Genomic DNA, 20,665 nt, shown 5'->3' with positions numbered 1-20,665 from the left:
CAGACCGAGATGCCAAGTTTACCAGCCATTTTTGGAGGGCATTGTTTGATAACTTTGGTACTAAATTGAATTTTTTCAGTGCATTTCACCCACATATGGACGGCTAGACAGAGATTTACAACCAGTTGGCCTTTGATGTGCTGAAGTGCTATGTCCACGATCAGCAAATTGTATTTGCCTTTAGTTCAAGTGGTTTTGAATGATTCTTTTTCTGCAGCTATTGGTAGGACTCCATATGAGGCAGCGTTTGGAAGACCATTCTAGTCGCTATTGACCAGGACCTCGTCTTCAGTACCTGAAGTGAACTCCTCCGAAGTCATCCCCTTAACCGGGTTTGTGAGAAAGCGGTTAATGAGATAAACTAATGTAGCCATAGATTCACCCCAGAAAGCAAGAGGGAGACCAGCATGATGCAACAAAGCACGGGCCATCTCTTTTACGGTCCTGTTCTTCCGTTTCACAACTCCATTCTACTGAGGAGTGTAAGGAACAGTGGTTTGTCGGTGAATGCCCTTTGACAGTCATCAAATGGTACAAACTCGTCGCCATTATCAGTCCGGAGAAAAGAAACTGTACCCCCAGATTGATTTTCCACCATCGCGATCCAAATCCTGAACCTGGCAAAAGCATCTGACTTGCGAGCCAGAAAACATAACTAGACTTTGCGAGTGAAACCATCCACAAGAAGAAGAAAATATCGAGCCCCTCCAAGAGACTCAACCTCCATGGGTCCAGCAAGATCTCTGTATAAGCTTCAGTCTTCGGGTTGCTCGATGAGTGGCCTCCTTTGGAAATGCATCTCGATGATGCTTGCCTGTCATGTAGGACGAGCAAATATGTGAAAAAGACCTGAGTTGAGGTAGTTTGCTGACAACCGACTGAGAATGGAACTTCTGTAAGGCAGCAATGGGTACATGACCAAAACATGAATGCCATAGAGAAGTATCTGCCTCAGAAACCAAGGCCATCAAGGGGGAGAAAAGATGATGAACATGTGAGTAAGTGTCAGGGATTTGGGAAGGAAAGTTGGTGATCTTGTAGAGACCCCCATCATGGACTCCATTGGCAACAACCGAGAGAGTCTTCTTGTCGATCACTTCAATGACCTCATCATCAAAGTACACACCAAGTCCCTTTTGAGAAGCTTTGTACATTGAAAACAGATTTTTGGAAATCCGTGGTACATATAAAACATCATGTAAGGTGGCTGAGGAGTATAAGGAACTGTTGTCTGCCATTGAATACCTTTCAATGCAAGAAACTCATCAAAGGGTACAAACTCACCACCATTTTCAGTCCTCAAGAATGAAATTGTAGAGTGAGACTGATTCTCAACCATGGCTATCCAAGTCCTAAACTGGCAAAAGCATTAGACTTCCGAGCCAAGAAACATACCCATACTTTCCAAGTAAAATCATCCACCAAAACCATGAAGTACTTAGCCCCTCTAAGGGACTCAACCTCCATAGGTCCAACCAAGTTTGCATGTAAAAGCTTGAGCTTTCATGTAACCCGACGTGTAGCCTTCTCTGGAGAAGCATCTCTGTGATGTTTGCGAATCATGCAAGATGAGCATATATGTGGTAGTTGTTGGAGCTTAGGTAAACCAAGAACCAACTACTGGGAAGAAATTTTTTGCAAAGCAGAAACAGGTACATGCATGAATGTCACAAAGAAGTCTCATCAACGGTGACTAAGGCATAAGAAGGAGAGAATAACTGATGCATATGAGAGTCATCATGAACTCCATTGGTCACAACCAAGAGTGTCTTTTTGTCTATGACCTCAACCACCTCACCATCAAAATAAACTCCAAGTCCCTTCCGAGCATGTGAATTGAAAACAAGTTCTTTAAAAGTCGAGGCACATGTAAAACTTCATGGAGAGTAGCAAAGGAACCAAGAGAAACATTACTAATACCTAGAACCGGTAAGGAAGAGTCATCTCCAATGCGAACTGAAGAAGAGAGCGGTTGGTAATCCTCCCAAATATGTGAGTGTTTGGTCATATGGGTGGAAGCACCACTGTATCACTAACCTTTGTGGAAGAAGTTATATCTGTCATGGCCCTGTGAAAATGGAACAGTACAAGTGTGGGCATGGTGGTTGCAGAGTCAGAATATTTTATGATTCACATGGGGGGTGCCCGGACAGAGTTTAAGATGTGTGGACATCCCTAGGTGTAAAGGGGGGGAACTAGAAACATTAAATTTTAATGTTTATAAAAGTTGCCCCTAGGCCTTAGTGGCCCTAGGGAACTTTTAAAGTTTGGGGCCCTAGGGATTATTATGGGGAGGAGGGCCACTCCACTTTTGGAGTAGTGCTTCTCTCTCCTCTCTCTCTCTCTAGCTTTTGGGAAAGGAGTCGTGGAGGAGTTCTCACGCACTAGAGTACAAGCGTGGAAAAGCTGAGGAAACTCTAGGCGGCTGCTGCTGAAGACTGATTGTGGCTGTTTGCTGTGAGTGAGCTGAGTGCTGCAACAGGCCGTACAGCAGCCGTACAGTGCTGTACGACTGCAGGTACTGTTGAGTACAGGTGGCGCAGAGCTGTGGGACAGAGGCAGCCATAGCAGGCGACTGTCAACAGGTGGCTGCAGGTTCAGGTACAGGCCGTACAGCCCTGTACGACAGCCATACAGTGTACGGACAGGACTGACAGAAGTTGCCTTGAACAGAGTTGCTGCAAGCGGCGCATGACAGGTGCTGGACAGGCCTGATTTCGCTGATTCAGGCAGGTACAAGAGTGGACAGCAGGCTGTGTGTGCAAGTATAACTCCTGGCACATATCCCGAGGTGGTGCAGACGGGTACAGTGCTGTTTTTCAGATCTGTACATTCAAAGTCAGCATAGAGGTGAACACAAGGAGGAAGGTACAGGCAAGTACGTGCACATATGTGAAGCAGGGTTGTGGATACAAGTGCCTGCAAGTACAGATTGGTACCGTTGCTTCCTCTAGTGCTGTGTCATGAGCTGAATTTGGTAAGCTTCGTTTCTGTTCATCTATCTCTCTTTCTACTGCTTGATGTCTGTTGCAGATATGAGTTATCTGGCCCCTTGTGAGAGGAGGGGTATGGCAGATTGACAAGGGTTGAGACAGAGTTTGGACAGCATATGTATGTATGAGCTGAGATGATGTATCATGCACTTGAGTTATGCCAGATGTATGCCCATGGCTGGCCTGCTTAGTGGTCTTGGCTGATCAGAGGGAGGCACAGTGTGTTATTGTGGAACACAGATCTGTGTGCATAGATCCTCTGTGCTAAGAGGGATTGTGGGCCGTCAGATTGGACATACAGGTGTAAACTCTTGGTTGATCTTTGTGTTGTACTCAGCCATTCATATTATTATAATTGAATAAAGAAATACCGCAAGGGGCGCCAAGCTTTGGGGCCAATAGGTGTCGTTGTGTTTTCAGATTTGGGCACTCTAGCTCCAATCTGCTTTGTTTTCACATCTAGACTACAAGTGGACGGGTGACTGCTAGTCTACCGCACTCTGGTTTTCTATCAGAGGCCGGTTTCAAGGTTCCGTCGCCGGGACCAATCATCAACTTTCTGAAGGGGGTGAGCTCGTGGTTGCTTTGAAGAAAGCCATCGCTGAAAATTCAGCAAACATGTCTGATACAGAGGATAAGTACTTCTATCACGAAGAAGAAGAGCAAGAGACTTCTCCTGAAAGAGATGTATCTGAGGATATTTTTGCAGGAGAACAGGCTGCAGATGTTGAGCCTTATGAGGATGTAACACAGCCAGAAGATGTGCATGGTAAAGAGGATGATGATGCTCGATTCAAAGATCGTTTGGCTAGTGTTATGGATACTTTTATGCAGCTCACTCAGAGCGAGAGATTTGCTGAATTTATGAGATCTCGCACAGAGCCCCAGAAAAAGAAGAACGTTCGTTCGAAGAATCTTCCTCAGGGTCATAGTGGTGCCATCCCACAGGAACCATCTTTTGGCTAGTTTCCGAATATGCAGCATGCTTATGGAGCAAACTCTCAGAGTTCCTTCTATGGACAGCCACCTATTCCTCAGCAGAATATGCATCGAGGTTATTTTGGTGGTGGCTCGGTGTTCCAATCCATGACTGGGGGTTACCCTCAGGGAGGCATGGGTATGTATGGGCCTTTTGGAGCCAATTTTCAGCCTGGCATGCAAGGGAATATGTATGGTGGTATGCAGTCCGGTATGCAAGGAAATATGTTTGGAGGCATGCAACCTGGGATGCAAGGCAATATGTTTGGTGGTATGCAGCCAGGTATGCATAATGGAATGTTTGGAAACATGGCTGGAATGTATGGTATGCCTGGCATGGGAATGGGAAATGTTGACCCAATGATGGGTATGAATGTTGGGGGCAGCAATCTTGCGAAACCGCTTCCATATGACAATCTAACGCCTATGGGAAAGGCGAAAGATTACAAGGAAGGGGGAGCTGCAGTGAAGTTTGACACATTCAGTGGGGCCAAGGATAAACTTAAAGCACTTACCTTCTTACAGCAGTTTGATGCTGCTTTTTCTGGTGGGAATTACACAGAGTCCTCTAAGGTGAGGAAAGCTGCCACTTTTCTCAAGGGCAATGCTTTGCAGTGGTGGTCTACTCTTCTTTTGCAGGGCATAGCACCCACCACATGGGTCCAATTCAAACAAGTTTTCTCTTCCGTATGGCTCACATCTACATTTGAGGTGGATGTTATGACCGCATGGCACAAGCTGGATGCTTCAAAGTGTGATAGTTTGGAGGATTATAACAAGAAGTTTTGGGAAGCTCTACTCCCAGTGACTTCTTATCGTGCTGTGCCATTATCTGAGCAGGTTGAGAAATATTGTTGTGGGCTGCCCAAGGAGGTACGAGATTATTGTATAAAGACAAGAGTAACGAACATGTCACAGATGATTGAAAATGCTATGACAGCTAATGCGTTACTCACAGGTGGTTCATCTGGGTTTAAAGGCAGTAAGAAATTGAGCAAGAAATCTGAAAAATTTGGGCATGCTTCTCGTGATACTAAAGGGTCTTCAGAGACAAAGTATGAGAAGTTGCCAATGCCCAAGAGGACTTCTGAGGAAAGACAGGCTTTGAGAGATGCTCAAAAGTGTTTTTACTGTACTGAAGAGGGGCATATCTCATTCAATTGTCCCAAAAGAAAGTCCCAAAAGGACCCTGACAATAAAGGAGAGCCTAAGCCAAAGAAACCAAAGCCTTCTGGAGGCTTAGTTCCTGATCTTGTGGGGGAGCAGCTAGGTGGTGAAGCTATAGAGTTGTGCAGGGCATGGAGCAAAGTGAGAGATCAGAATGCTTTGATCTTCTTTGACACAGGTGCTAGAGCCAACTTCATTTCACCAGATTTGGCTGGCCGATTGGGGATTCGCGCAGAGAAGATGGGGCCGTTACATGAGGCAAATATGGCTTGTCCAGGGTATGCAGAACCCGTTACTCCTATTATTGGGAAGCTTCGGCTTCATTTGCAGGGTTATGTGGACAGCGAAGAGTTCTTCATCATGCCTTTGGATGGCTGTGATGTTTTGTTGGGGATGCCATGGTGCCACAGGGTACATGCGGTGGTGGATACTTACAATAGGAAAATCACTCTGACTCATAGAGGGAAAGAGCATGTATTGGATGTAAAACTCAAAGGGGAATCTGTTCCTATTGTATCCGCTTCGGCGATTTCATCAGTAATGAAAAAGCATCTTTCCGCGTACTTGATTTATGTAAAGAATGCACAGGATGATGAGTCTAAGTCTAATTTGTCTATGTTAGATAAGGACAGGACCGATTTCTTAAGTGGGTTTCAAGATTGTTTTTCCGAGTCATTGCCAGGAGAATTACCTCCTGAGAGGCCAGAAGATCATGCCATAGATCTGATTCCTGGTAGTACTCCACCGAATAGACCGCCGTACCGTGTTAGTGCAGCCCAACAGGAAGAGATTATGAGTCAGGTGCAGGAGCTTTTGAATAAAGGGTTGATACAGCCTAGCTCATCACCCTTTTGCTCACCTGTGCTCTTGGTGCAGAAGAAGGATGGTTCTTGGCGCATGTGTATTGATTACAGGCCGCTCAATAAGAATACCATCAAGAATCGATTCCCCATATCGAGGATCGATGATATCTTGGACCGCTTACAGGGCTCCACAGTTTTTAGTCGTATTGACTTGAAAAGCGGGTATCATCAGATACGCATTAGACCCGAGGATGTGCATAAGACAGCATTCCGAACCACGTTTGGGTTGTATGAGTTCTTGGTTATGCCCTTTGGTTTGACGAATGCGCCTGCCACATTTAATAGAATGATGGACAGGATTTTCAGGCCTCATAGAGAGTTTGTGGGCACATTCTTTGATGATATGATTGTGCATTCACAAAGTGAGGAAGAGCATAGAAGGCATTTGGCCATTGTGTTTGCAGAACTCAGAAACCATAGGTTGGTGGTTAATGGCAAGAAGAGTGAGTTCTTTTTGCAGGAGATACGTTTCTTGGGGCATATTGTGTCTGGTCATGGAGTTCGTATGGATCCAACAAAGGTGGAAGCAATACTTAATTGGCCAGCTTTGAGGACCGTGCATGATGTACGCAGTTTTCTAGGATTGTGTTCCTATTACAGGCGGTACATACGGCACTTTGCTGAAATTGCTTCGCCTCTTCATGCTTTGACGAAGAAAGCAACTCCGTTTAGATGGGCTGATCGGGAAATTACAGCATTCAAAAAGCTCAAAGAAAAGCTTACTTCGGACCCAGTATTGGTGTTACCGGACCTCCGAAAGGCTTTTGTTGTCCAGTGTGATGCATGTGGAAGTAGCATTGGTGCAGTTCTCATGCAAGAGGGACATGTGATAGCCTATGAGAGTAGAGTTTTGCAAGATGTTGAGAAGCATTTATAGGTGTATGAGAAAGAGATGTTGGCTGTAATTCACGCTCTTTCTACATGGAAACACTACTTGCTTGGGGCTGATTTCACTGTGCAGACAGATCATCAGACCTTGCGATATTTCCTCACGCAGACTAAGCTTTCAGAGAAGCATATGCGTTGGGCAAACTTTTTGTCAATGTTTCACTTCCAGATTGTGCATGTGGAAGGCAAAAAGAATGTAGTGGCAGATGCTTTGTCACGCAAGCCACAGGTCTCTGCAATTTCACTTGCTTATCATCATGAGCTTGATGAAATGAAAGAGCAGTATTTCCACGATGAAGACTTTGAAAGGTTGTATGATCAGATGTCTGAGGGTCAGCGGCATGAGTACTATACTCTCAGAGATGGGTTTTTATTGATGCATGGCAGACTGTGTGTTACCAGGCCATTGCGACTCAAGGTTATGATTGAAAGTCATGCTCCACCGTATGCAGGTCATAGAGGTATTGACGCCACGGTCAAAGCAGTGGAGACTTTCTTTTATTGGCCAACCTTGAGAAGAGATGTTGATGCCTTTGTGAGGCAATGCATCGTATGTTAGAAGGTAAAGTTTGACCGTCAGAAGACACCAGGGTTATTACAGCCTTTACCTATTCCGGATAGACCTTGGGAGAGCATTGCCATGGACTTTGTATTTGATCTTCCACGGACACAAATGGGAAATGATGGCATCTGGACTATCATATGCAGGTTCAGTAAGCAGGCTCATTTCATTCCTGTGCGGAAGACAATCAAAGTGGATCATATGGTGAAGTTATTCATGGCGAACATCTTCAAGTATCATGGCTTGCGTAGCTACGTCTATCATTAGTGACCGTGATCCACGGATGACGAGTTTGTTTTGGAGAGGGTTGTTCGACAACATGGGTACAACTCTCAAGTTTTCATCGTCATTTCATCCACAGACAGATGGTCAGTCAGAAGAGGCTAACTCTACAGTGTTGGATCTTCTCAATTTTTATGTGTCAGAGCACAAGCAACAATGGGAAAAGTATCTTCCTTTGGTGGAGTTTGCATATAACAACACTGTACATAGCTCGACAGGCAAGGCGCCTTTTGAGATTGTAGAAGGAGGGAAGAAGGTACCACCCATTTTGCATACAAAGGATAAGATCTTTGAGGCTGATCAGTATGTGGAGAGCTTGGATGAAGCTTATCGGAGAGTTAAGTTGGCCCTCCAGAAAACTCAGCAGAAGCAAAAGAAAGCCGCAGACCGTCACAGACGTGATTTACAGTTTGCATTGGGTGATTGGGTTCTTTTGCGTTTTGAAAAGGCTAGACTCAAGAAGATGAAGGATAAAGAGCGCTTATTCCCTAAGTTGAGCATGCGTTATTATGGGCCTTTTCAGGTTTTGGAAAAGATTGGTGAGGTAACCTATCGTTTGAAGTTACCAGATCACTGGAGGATTCACAATGCTTTTCACGTGAGTCTTCTTAGACCTTTCCGTGGGGATGTGCCTGAGGATGTATCAGATGAGGCTTAGCCGGAAGTTGAGGAACTTGATGAGGTTCTGATTCCAGAGCAGATATTGGCACATAAAGAAAGGAAGGTACGAGGTAAAGTTTCCCGTCGCTATCTTGTGAAGTTCAAGAACTATTCACCGATGGATACGAAGTGGATGGAGGAAGGTGACTTAACAGGTTCACCTCAGGTTTTGCAGCTTTATCTCGATGCCTTTGAGTTAGAGCCGACTCTTATTGTGGCTCATTCAGGTTCAGCAGAGCATGGGTCTGGAGCATTACCTGATGCTCAAGAGGGGGGTAGCACCTCCACTCCCTTGATACAGACAGGCTCAGATGACATCTAGAGGTCGCTTGGTGCAGTTTTTATCTCACCCGAAGGTACTGAGGCTGACAGTACATCTGTTTATGGGACTTCTATGATATATGTGTACTAGTCACATGAGATTTTTGTGGATATGTATGGTTCACAGTGGTATACAACTTGGACTATTACTATGACATTGGTTTACAGTGAATGTTGATACATGTGTATGGCTTAGAGAGATTGGAACGCTGATCTTGCCATATTGTATATTTCACTTTGGATATTTTGATGCATCACCAGAATGCAATCGAGGACGCTTGCCATTTTTCAAGAGGGGGGTATGTCATGGCCCTGTGAAAATAGAACAGTACAAGTGTGGGCATGGTGGTTGCAGAGTCAGAATATTTTATGATTCACATGGGGGGTGCCCGGACAGAGTTTAAGATGTGTGGACATCCCTAGATGTGAAGGGGGGGAACTAGAAACATTAAATTTTAATGTTTATAAAAGTTGCCCCTAGGGAACTTTTAAAGTTTGGGGCCCTAGGGATTATTATGGGGAGGAGGGCCACTCCACTTTTGGAGTAGTGCTTCTCTCTCCTCCCTCTCTCTCTAGCTTTTGGGAAAGGAGTCGTGGAGGAGTTCTCAAGCGCTAGAGTACAAGCGTGGAAAAGCTGAGGAAACTCTAGGCGGCTGCTGCTGCTGAAGACTGATTGTGGCTGTTTGCTGTGAGCTGAGTGCTGCAACAGGCCGTACAGCAGCCGTACAGTGCTGTACGACTGCAGGTACTGTTGAGTACAGGTGGCGCAGAGCTGTGGGACAGAGGCAGCCATAGCAGGCGACTGTCAACAGGTGGCTGCAGGTTCAGGTACAGGCCGTACAGCCCTGTACGACAGCCATACAGTGTACGGACAGGACTGACAGAAGTTGCCTTGAACAGAGTTGCTGCAGGCGGCGCATGACAGGTGCTGGACAGGCCTGATTTCGCTGATTCAGGCAGGTACAAGAGTGGACAGCAGGCTGTGTGTGCAAGTATAACTCCTGGCACGTATCTCGAGGTGGTGCAGACGGGTACAGTGCTGTTTTTCAGATCTGTACATTCAAAGTTAGCATAGAGGTGAACACAAGGAGGAAGGTACAGGCAAGTACGTGCACATATGTGAAGCAGGGTTGTGGATACAAGTGCCTGCAAGTACAGATTGGTACCGTTGCTTCCTCCAGTGCTGTGTCACGAGCTGAATTTGGTAGGCTTCGTTTCTGTTCATCTATCTCTCTTTCTACTGCTTGATGTCTGTTGCAGATATGAGTTATCTGGCCCCTTGTGAGAGGAGGGGTATGGCAGATTGACAAGGGTTGAGACAGAGTTTGGACAGCATATGTATGTATGAGCTGAGATGATGTATCATGCACTTGAGTTATGCCAGATGTATGCCCATGGCTGGCCTGCTTAGTGGTCTTGGCTGATCAGAGGGAGGCACAGTGTGTTATTGTGGAACACAGATCTGTGTGCATAGATCCTCTGTGCTAAGAGGGATTGTGGGCCGTCAGTTTGGACATACAGGTGTAAACTCTTGGCTGATCTTTGTGTTGTACTCAGCCATTCATATTATTATAATTGAATAAAGAAATACCGCAAGGGGCGCCAAGCTTTGGGGCCAATAGGTGTCGCTGTGTTTTCAGATTTGGGCACTCTAGCTCCAATCTGCTTTGTTTTCACATCTAGACTACAAGTGGACGGGTGACTGCTAGTCTACCGCACTCTGGTTTTCTATCAGAGGCCGGTTTCATCAATATTTGTGATGACGAGGAAAGTATCTTGTGGAGAGGTAGGGGGAGAATCTGTAACTGTCATGTATGCCACTTTGGCATTGCCCTCGCCCTTCATCTTTTCCTTGCCTTTGTTCTTATCAGAATCCTTGTCAGAATTCTGAGCATTATCTTTGGCTTTAGCTGCCCGAGAATTGTCACGTCGAGAAATGTGCCACAAAAATAACACTCCAAGGTTTTGTTACCTTTGGCCTCTGTAGCATCCTTCTTGCCCTTGCCTTGAGCAACTTTGTTGTTGTTGTTGTTGTGCTGTCAAAATGGGCAGCGGAAATGAGAAAGTACTGAGAGTAGAAGTACATAAATGAAAGGGAGGAGAGGGTGGTATAAACTCTACTATATACACCAGAATCCGGTACAAACTGAGTGGGGGGGCATGGCATGCTATATATACAAGAAGGGCAGCCAGTCGGCCGGTAACAACTGGGCCGACAACCCCTGATGGGGCCCACGATTGGAAAATGTCTAGTCGGCCAGCATAAAAACACCAATGGGCCAGGAGATACACGTCGGCTAGTAGGTACAGCAGTCGGCCAGCTCATACAACCCCGCTACTCCTAGCATGGACAATGGGGAAAAAAAACATGGACAATGGGGGAAAATGGAGAAAGGTCCTATACGGGCGGGCACACCCACAACCATGGCCCTGACTCCCTATTGAGTAATATGGTACACACAGGAGATGACCGATGACCCCCTCTCAGCTCCTGGATGTGGAACCAACCCTAGTGAGTTGGAGTGCTGACGGAGCATTTGTTGAGGTAGTGGCTTCGTGAAGAGGTCCACTGCATTGTCCTCCGTCAAACAAAAGATAAGAAAGATGTCACCAGTCAAAATCTTCCCACGAACAAAGTGATATTGTATCTCTATGTGCTTGGTCCAGGCATGAAAGACCGGGTTTTGAGCAATAGCTATAGATCTGGCTGTCGCATTGGATGACCGTGGGTTCCTTCTCTGGAAACCCAATCTCGCCAAGTAATCTCCGCAGCCACACCACCTCGCAAGCAACACGACAAGCAGCCCGATACTCTGCCTTAGTAGAAGACAAGGCAATAGTTGGTTGCCTCTTGCTGCTCCAAGAAATAGCTCCTGAGCCAAGGGTAAAGCCGTAGCCTAAAGTAGATCTCCTCGTGTCTGGATCTCCTCCCCAATTAGAGTCACTCCAACCTCAGAGATTGACTCGGTTCTTCGTTCCCCCTCTAGTGTTTTTTAATAAAAGAGTCCAAGATCCTTTGTACCTTGCAGATACCGCAAGATCCACAATCTTGTGTCCCAATGAGTCTTTAGAGGTGTCTACATAAATGAGCCCAACAGCCCCACTGGAAAACTCAAGTCCAATCTGGTGTTCAGCAACCAAATCAATGAACCAACAAGCTTCCGATACAAGGAGGCATCAACTGGCTCACAAGGATCATGTACTGTAAGTTTGGTATTCGGGTCCATCAGAGATGAAATAGGCTTGCAGTTCTCCTTCCCAAAGGCCTCTAGCAACTCATGAACATATCGTTGCTGAGAAACAAAGAACTCCTTTGGGTTTGCCAAAGTTGCAATCCCAAAAAGAAATGGAGTAAGCTTAAATCGGTCATCTCAAATTCCTTTGACAAGGCGGCCTTCGTCACAGCTGTGTGCTTCACATGACCGCCAGTGAGAGTAAGATCATCCACATAGAGGATAATCAAGGTGACCATACCACGCACCCGAAAGAGATACAAGTTCGGATCTGCAAAACTGATCTCTGGAAACCCTTTCTAAGAAAGAAAGAATCAATCTTCTGGTTCCAAGCCGTGGGAGCCTGTTTAGGACCATACAAGGCCTTCCGTAACGTGTAAACCATACCTTTTGATCCCGGAACCTCAAAGTCTGGAGGTTGCTGAACATACACTTCCTCCTGCAAGTCAGCATGTCACCATTCAGGAATGTAGATTTCACATCCATGTGATACACTGGCCACTGCTGAGAAGAGGCAAGGTTAGGAACCGTTTGAATCGTGATCATCCTAGCTGTTAGTGCAAAAGTGTCCTCGTCAGGCCGCTGAGCATAGCCCTTAGCCACAAGTTTGGCCTTGTGCTTGTCCACCGACCCATCAGACGCATACTTGGTCTTGTAGACCCACTTGACACCAATGATTGACCGTTTTGACGACCTTGGAATGAAATCAAGTTCCACTTGCATGGCTTTCCTCCAAGTCTCCTAGGATAGAACTTCCTTAACTAAAGCAGGCTCTTTGTCCCGAATGATACGAGACATTAATGCATAGTTTACCTATAAAAACTCCTCTGATTGACTTTATACGTTGGCCAGCAGGTACAACAGTCGGCCAACTCATACATCCCCCCTACTCCTAGCAAAACTGAGAAAAAAACATGGACAATGGGGAAATATGGAGAAAGCTCCTATACGGGCGGGCACACCCACAACAATGGCCTCACTCCCTACTCAGTAATATGGTACAGACAGGAGATGGCTGCTAACAGTTGAGTCCTCGTCCTCCTTTGTTCTTGCCCTTATCTTGGGCAACAAAAGCAGATTCCAACTTTCCTTTGCCTCTCATCAAACACTTGTCATGTAGATAACTCACAACTTCTTCAAAAGAAGGAAGAGGCTGGCGAAAGTAAATGTGATATTTGAAGGAATCAAAAGAGGGAGGCAATTTACCAAAGCAGCTTGTGGATCGGGTTGTTGATTGTGCTCCCATAGTCTTCAAGTTGCCACTTGATGTGAGTAAAGTTCCCAATCTTATCAGCGATATTGTCAGATTCATTGATGGAAATCCGAAATCTTCTCAAGATCCGCCTCCAAGTTAGCAATCTTCACGGAAGAAACAACACCAAACCTCCTCTGAATCTCAAGCCACATTTGTCGGGCATTACTCCTTATAGAAATAAACTGTACCTGCATGGTAGGAGTCATGCAATGAATGATGATGAGGCATGCACGAGCATCCAAAACTCCCCGAAAAGCTAGATCCACCAAAGCAGGTGTCATAATTGATGTCCAAGAACTAGCACCTTCAAGAAGCAACTGGGTATAAACGGACCAAGTATGATAATTGGTGGTTGTAAGCTTCATGGAATCACTGATTTGAGGAGTATAGGATGGAACATGAGAGAAAGAAGGGGTGAGGTTTTGTGGGAGGGGAGAAACAAGAGAAGAAGTGGTTGGGGGAACCACCAAAGGGTTTTAGGGAAAGGGTACCGATGAAGTGGTAGCTTGAGAAGTAGGAGATAGGATTCCCTGGGAAGAGAAAGGAAGTCCAGATAAGTTAGAATATTGATCTCCTTAAGCCATATCCTCCAAACGTAGAATCCTCCTCTTCAAATAGGGCTAGAAGCAGCTAGACCTCCTCTAAAACTGAGCACAGTTAGTATGAGGATGAAGAAGGAATGTAGGGTGGGAGGGTGGGAAAAAACCGTAAGGGGAGAAAAGAAATGGTTCTTCAGGGTTTAATGGCACCACAAATGCTGAAACACAGCCTGATTGAAGAAAACACAGCACCATTGAGAAAACACAGCTTTCAGATGAAAAACGCAGCTCCCAGATCTGAAAACACAGGTCTTTATGTGCTGAAATCTGTAAACAACAGGCTCATGCAGGTCCTAGAGCAGTTCTAGCCTCTGACACCATGTGAGAAATATGTGCTACTGCCGTAAATCTGAAAACAGAGAATATGTGTAGCCAGTATAGACTGTAGATGATGAAGAACCTGAATATGAATGAAGGTACAGCACGGGGGAGGCCCGTGAGTGCTGGTATGTACAAGTCAGGGCTGAAATCAGGGATGAAATGATGTGGGAACGAGGCACCTATTTATATAGGTCCTCATGAGCTGGTTGGCCAGGTCCTACAGGCCGAGTTGGACAAAAATCCATAAAATGCTAAAAAAGGCACTTGAAAATGGTGCAAAAATAGCAGATAAAATATGCAGTGCAGGGCCTCATAAATGGGCCAGATACAAGCATGCAAGGAGTCCATCTGGGGATGAACAATATTTCCCACATGTGTGTCCCTCTACGTGGTGCATTTGGCCCTCCTCGCCCTTTGGCTGAGCACCCCTTGCACAGACAAGAGCTAGATGCTATAGATGCAAAACGCAACCTTGATGAAAAGAACACAAACTTGAGGTGAAAACACTGATGATGATAGGGTTCTTCATGATGGACCTCCATGCCCTTACAAGAAAAAAGTGCAGCCCTTCCTCCGTCAAGACTTGACTCTTTGACACCAATGTAACATGGGTGCTTTTCGGAAGCGGTTTAGGATAAGCTTTAAATCTGAAGATTAACGCCTTATCAAAGTCTTGAACCCATGCACATACTTCTCCCTCATACAAGTTACACAATAGATAAAGAGATGACCTAACCTACTGATGTATTCATATGCATGACATGACGTATTAATGGAATAGAGATACTCAATGGTGAATGATATGACCCTCAGCCATAGCTCTCTATTTATAGGGACTTATGGGCTAGTTGGTTGGCCAACCCTAATCTAGGGTGTTCACACCATAATAATTATAATGTTGTCCACAATTGGCTGCTCATTGGGCGCTTGGACAAGAATACAATGAATTGGCACAAATGCCCTTACATACACATGAATCTGGCCACGCACTTGACCATTGAGTTGGTTGATGGGTAGAAGCATGTCCGCATTGTTAAAAGAGAAGACACGGGGAAGCTCCACATAAATTCGATGTTTATTATGAGAGGGTTCAACCCTTTATATACAAGTTATGAAAAGCAAAAACTCTAAAAACAACAGAAAGCACTTTGCTAAAAATACCTCAATGGGAAAGCTTAAAGCCTAAAAAACCCACTTTCATACACATACTAAATTAAGATTGTTCACACACGTGCCTGTGGAATACGCTAGAGTGCTCCGATTTCGATGCCGTTTGATCCATTGGGCTTGTATTGTCCGTGGCAACATCTTGAGCTTGTCTTTTCTCAACACTTCCCCTCAAGCTCAAGATCTTCAAAATAGATAGCTTGTATTTCTACTACTCTTCAAGGTAGCTCCATCCATTGTTCCCTTCAAGTCTTTCAAGTTTTCAATGTCGATGGCGAACTCCATTATTGACAATTCTATGTCATCAATCACTTTTGTGGTGTCGAAGATGGAGTTACTTTGACTCTCGGCTTTTCCATTGCTTTTGTCTTTAGCTTTTCTTGCTGACATTCTTGGACTAAGTTCTACATCGGAACTTTGTGTTTCATCATTTGATGATTGAGAAATATCCAATCTCTCCTTGTTCTTGTGTGTAGAGTCTCCTTTGGTGATCTAGCGTCTCTTGGTGATCTTTAACCCTTGTTCTATTCTTTGATATGTTTGATGTAGACCAAACTTTAGGTCTTCCTTTCCAAGTAAATGTAGACTTTGAATTTCTTGAAAATTTTTCATGTTCTCAAGATGTACCAACTTTTTGATTCATAAAATGTCACTTAGTTCTTTTGTGAGTGGGTTCCAACATTTGTATGCTTGTTTATTTGTTGCATATCCAATAAATATACACCTCTATGTCTTTGACCTTGTACCTCCTTTTGGTACATGAACATATAGGTTTGGTTTAAAACTGTATACAACACTCTATGTCTTTGACCTTGTACCTGTGTTTGGTACATGAACATAGGCAATACTTCCAAATACCTTCAAATAAGATAGGTTTGGTTTAAAACTGTATACACCTCTTCTAACTCTTGTATTGTCCATTTGCCATTCTATTGAGAAAATATAATGTTGTAAGTACAGTGTCACCCCAAAGATTGTTTGGCGTTGCTTTTTCATTTAACATAGCTCTTGCCATGACCTCAATATGTCTATTCTTCAACTCTGCAAGTCCATGTTGATGTTGACTAGGGCTGTCAAAACTGTTGCAAACTGCCCATATATGGCCTCTAACTTTGCCCCTTAGTTGGGTACAAGGAATAATCTTGTCTACGTGGCTCCAGAGTAAGGTGTACACATGACATCCCCGCGTGCTAAACTTGGAGCATTGGGGCAAACCATGCATCTTTGCTCTATTGTTGACGTGGTCCATCCATAGGCTTATCTCCCTTTTCTTTGGCTTGGAGCGTCAGACAAACCATGTATCTGTGCTCCATTCTTGACTTGATCCATCCGTAGGCTCATCTCCCTCTTCCATTGTTGCTACCAGGATCACCACCTCTATTTGTGAGAAAAGGACCAAGCCGCCAGAGCCTCAAGAAAGCTTCCCGCCGGTTCCACATGCGGTTAGAGCCACCCTGCAACTTTCCCCGCTGATTGTGGAGGGTATATATGATGTCAACCAAATGCTCCTGATGGACTCTGTAGGCGGAGTGTGGGTACCCTCGATGGCTTCGTTGCATCGAGCTCTCCATATGTGCCAGGCTGCAATGCTACTACAAATCTCCCATCTCCACCATGAGCCCGGAGTCCAGTGATCAAAAGATGGGATTGGGATTGGTCTGCCGAAATGCGAAGGTGACAGACTTGGAGGGCTAGCCCCCCACCTTCCTCGTCATAATCCATGACAACCTCAGCCTCTGTGGCCCAAGCGACAGTGCCCCATGAAATGATACGGGTCGAGGTTCTATCCATCGTGAAAATGCGAAGAATTTGCTAAACTTGCTTCGGGCAATCGCAAAGACAATGTTGCTGAGACTCCTGAGAGTGGCCACACCTTGGACAAGCTGCTAGTTGACTGCCAATGGCCAACCGCGTGCCAGCCGCCAAGCTCCTTTTTGCCAGCAGCCAAAGAAAGAGCGTGATCTTTTGGGGCTGAAATTGTCCTGGAACCTCTTCCAAAAATATGAGAGAAATCGCTGTGAGAGGCTTTGTGACTGCCAATGTACTGCTACTGCCGGGGTGCCCTCAAATCGGGCATCTAAATCCTATGGCCGAGCCGCGCGGGGTATGCGAAGAACGGGGTATCAAGAGTCTCCTCCTGATTAGCAGAATCACGCCAAGTCCACTTCCCCGTGTCCCACTGTAGGTGCGTGAAGGGCTGGCTCTCGCAAATCCATAACCGCCAGAGTCTCGCCTTGGCCACCTTGGCCGGCGGGGGGTTTATGCCACTCATGTGCCTGAAAACCAATCATCCTCACCCTCTGTAAGGTGCAGCCACTGAAATCATCCAGAGGGGGCACTAATCTCTCTAATTTGCCATGGGGACCAATAGAAAAAGTAAGCAAACCACAACCCTCATCTGTGCCATGGATTGCCAAGAGAATATCATGCCTAGTGAACACGCCTAGCCACTGTGCCCGGGGGGGATAGGGGTCAGCCACTCCTAGGGAATAGCAGAGTTGATGTTGAGGCTGAGTCTGTTTCTACCTTGGATCCTATCCAAGCCTCCCTTGGGAGCCTTCGGGGGAAGCTGTCCGTATGCAAGCCAATCTCCAAGGGACCTAGCAGGTCCTATGCTCAATGCTCCCCATGATACACGAGGTTGGGCCCCCAACATATGGCCACTAGGTAAACGGATCAGGGGGTTCTAGATCAAGGGCTACCGAAGTGCTCCTCTGAGGCTACCGGAGCTAACTACCTAAGGGCCAGCCTAAGGTGATCCCAAGCTAGGAGTAGGTTGGCTGCAAATCTGTCCTCAAAAGTTGGGCTAAATCCACGAGCTCGCATCTTTGTGAAGATCCATTTGGTGCACACTGCGGCCAGGGGCCCGAGGTGATAGATTCCCCCTTTCTCACTTGGTCTGGCAAGGCTGTCCACTAGCACCTTACCTTTTCCTATTTGTTGCCGAGGCCATGAGCACTTTTATCTTAGCTCAAGAAACGGGGCTGCAGGGCTTGCGTCTCCCCATCTGTACTCAGGAGGAGCTGCTGGCTGCTGGACTCAGAGTTTGTAGATGACACAGCAGCATACCTATCCCAAGATGTGGGGAATCTCCAAAGATTTGCAGAGGCGATCGAGATCTTTTGTCGCGTATCAGGAGCACAGATCAACTGGCACAAGTCGTGTGGTTTTTGGGTAGGCTCTACACCCGCCCCAACTTGGCTCCCAGTTGAGGCTTTCCAATGGATCCCGAGGACTCCAGTCCGCTATTTGGGATGCCAAGTGGGCATCGATATCTCCCCGGAGCAGCAACTCCCCGGAGCATTGAGAAGAAGTTTTTGTACTAGAGTTCTGCGAGGCTCTCCTTAGCCGGGCGAGTGGTGGTGGCGAACCAAGTCCTTCTTGCCACCATGTGGTACATTGCTTCTTGTTGAGCATTCTCCCGAGCATGCATTGGTCAAGTACAGCGGTTGATCCGGAACTTGGTGAAGTACAGCGGCGGTTAATCCGGAACTTCTTGCGGGCTGGCAATGATGGGAGGCCTGCCCGGGCCAAGATGGCCTGGAGAGCGATGATTGCCAAACCGATGGGGTCGGAGGTGGGACCCTCGCAGTGATTGGAGGGGCCCATCGCCGATGGGTGGGTGCTGTGATAAATGCTCGAAACGGTTCTTTGATAGAACTGAATCCTCTTGTACATTGCTAGCTTGGCGCACTCGGCGACGGCGCTCAACTTTGGAAGTGGGCTGGCGACCCTTGTGTGGGCCAACGGTTTGCCTCTCTCCGGCAGTAGAGTCGTTTGCGGTCGGGTTCTGGTGCTCGGCTGCCTGAGAGCTTGCCTCTTTCTCTACCCCCTGGTGATGATTTGGGCTAGGACTGCGGGCCCGCATGGGGGGAGGGGGGGGACTACTGGAGGCGGTCTCTTGGACTAGCGCCGAGGGCAAGCTCTGGTGAGGTGTCCCATCTGCCTGCAAATGAAGCATTGGCTAGGAAGGCTCGAGTACTCCACTCTTTGCAGGATTGGGTCTCCCTGAAGGCAAGGAAGGGATATAATGGAGGCACTGTCTCCGGTGAGGCAATATAGATGCGAAGGGATGGAATCCCAACTGCTCGTGCGAGGGACGAAGCGGCCCCCGGGGGGGGGGGGATTCCTTCACTCTCCCAATGGCTCCACCAATCACCGGGAGAAGAGGAAGGTATTCCTTCCTGAGGCCTGGGAAGCAGACTGTCACGGGAAAGCCTGAAACGCCAGCAAGTGGGTCGGATGTGGGGTCCAAGCTATGCTACCACCTCGCAAAGAAGGCTTGGGCCGTACGCAATGCGTCAAGGCTCAGCTGCATGACTCGATCTGACGTTGCAGGTGAGTCAAACTCAACCTGGTGGTAACCACGCCCCAAAGGATGAATGTCTGTGATCTTTGTAGGCACTCCAAGGAGGCTAGCCTGTAAAAGATCTCTGAGTTGTGCATGCGCAGGGTGGCTACCAACAATCTTGCATACGAGAGTGGAGGCCTCTAAAGCAATTGTTGTAGTGAGGAGCTGGAGGTCCGCTTTTGAGAAAGATAGGCAAGGGACGGCGGCCTCAGTCGGGGATGACGGAGCTGCTACCATAGATTCCTCTTGAGGGGGGGCGTTGACGGCAGAGAGAGGAGGGTGAAGCACTGAAGGAAAAAAAAGAAGGGAAGAGCGCTGGGGGGCGGGGGGGGGGGCACTGAACGAGGGGGGAGCAGCTTGTAGCTCAATGGAATGATTGAAATCTAGACTTTCTAGATTTCAATGGAATGATTGAAATCTAGACTTTCTAGCACTATACGATGGAGTAGCTCAATGGAATGATTGAAATCTAGACTTTCTAGCACTATACGATGTTGAAATTGAGCAACAAGCTGATGCAAAAATGTTGATTCAATGTAAAAAGGAAAAAGTGTCGATTCAAAGGTTTTCCTAGAAAGAACCTATATTGCTGTAACATTCTAACTATGTGGAAGCACTCTTAATTGATGATGATTAATGCTAAGCAACTAAGATTAATGCTAATCACATGCGCAATGTTAACACAAAGAAGTAGAGAGAAGGAGAAGAGAGAGACTCTTTACCTAACCTACTCCTTCTGTATATTACTAAATGAATGATCATAAATCGGATCTGACTCTTGCATGCTATGCATAAACCAAATGCTTACTTTCCTCTTCTGTGCGTATGGAAAGCGTTGGTTTGGAGGTGTACTTTGCTGATCTAGATGTTGTGGCTGCATGCACTAGTGGTTTTTTTTTGGGGGTTTTTTGCTACTACTATACACACACACACACACACACACGTGTGAGCACGTATGATATACACATGTCTGTACACACACATACATACATTCAAATATGTATACATGTATATACATACATGCA

General features: G+C 46.3%; 1 protein-coding gene across 5 annotated transcripts in view; it reads left to right on the top strand.

Moving 5' to 3' along the window:
* Positions 1-20,665, top strand: part of ALA2 (aminophospholipid ATPase 2) — a 125,407-nt gene that overhangs the window by 9,473 nt on the left and 95,269 nt on the right. The gene's annotated exons all lie outside the window — the stretch shown is intronic.

This window comes from Cibotium barometz, chromosome 47 (assembly GCF_041138505.1).
Source record: "Cibotium barometz isolate CiBa-2024 chromosome 47, ASM4113850v1, whole genome shotgun sequence".
Classification (NCBI taxonomy): domain Eukaryota; kingdom Viridiplantae; phylum Streptophyta; class Polypodiopsida; order Cyatheales; family Cibotiaceae; genus Cibotium; species Cibotium barometz.
Note: the sequence above shows the minus strand (reverse complement) of the source record. Positions and strands in the feature narration are given on the sequence as shown.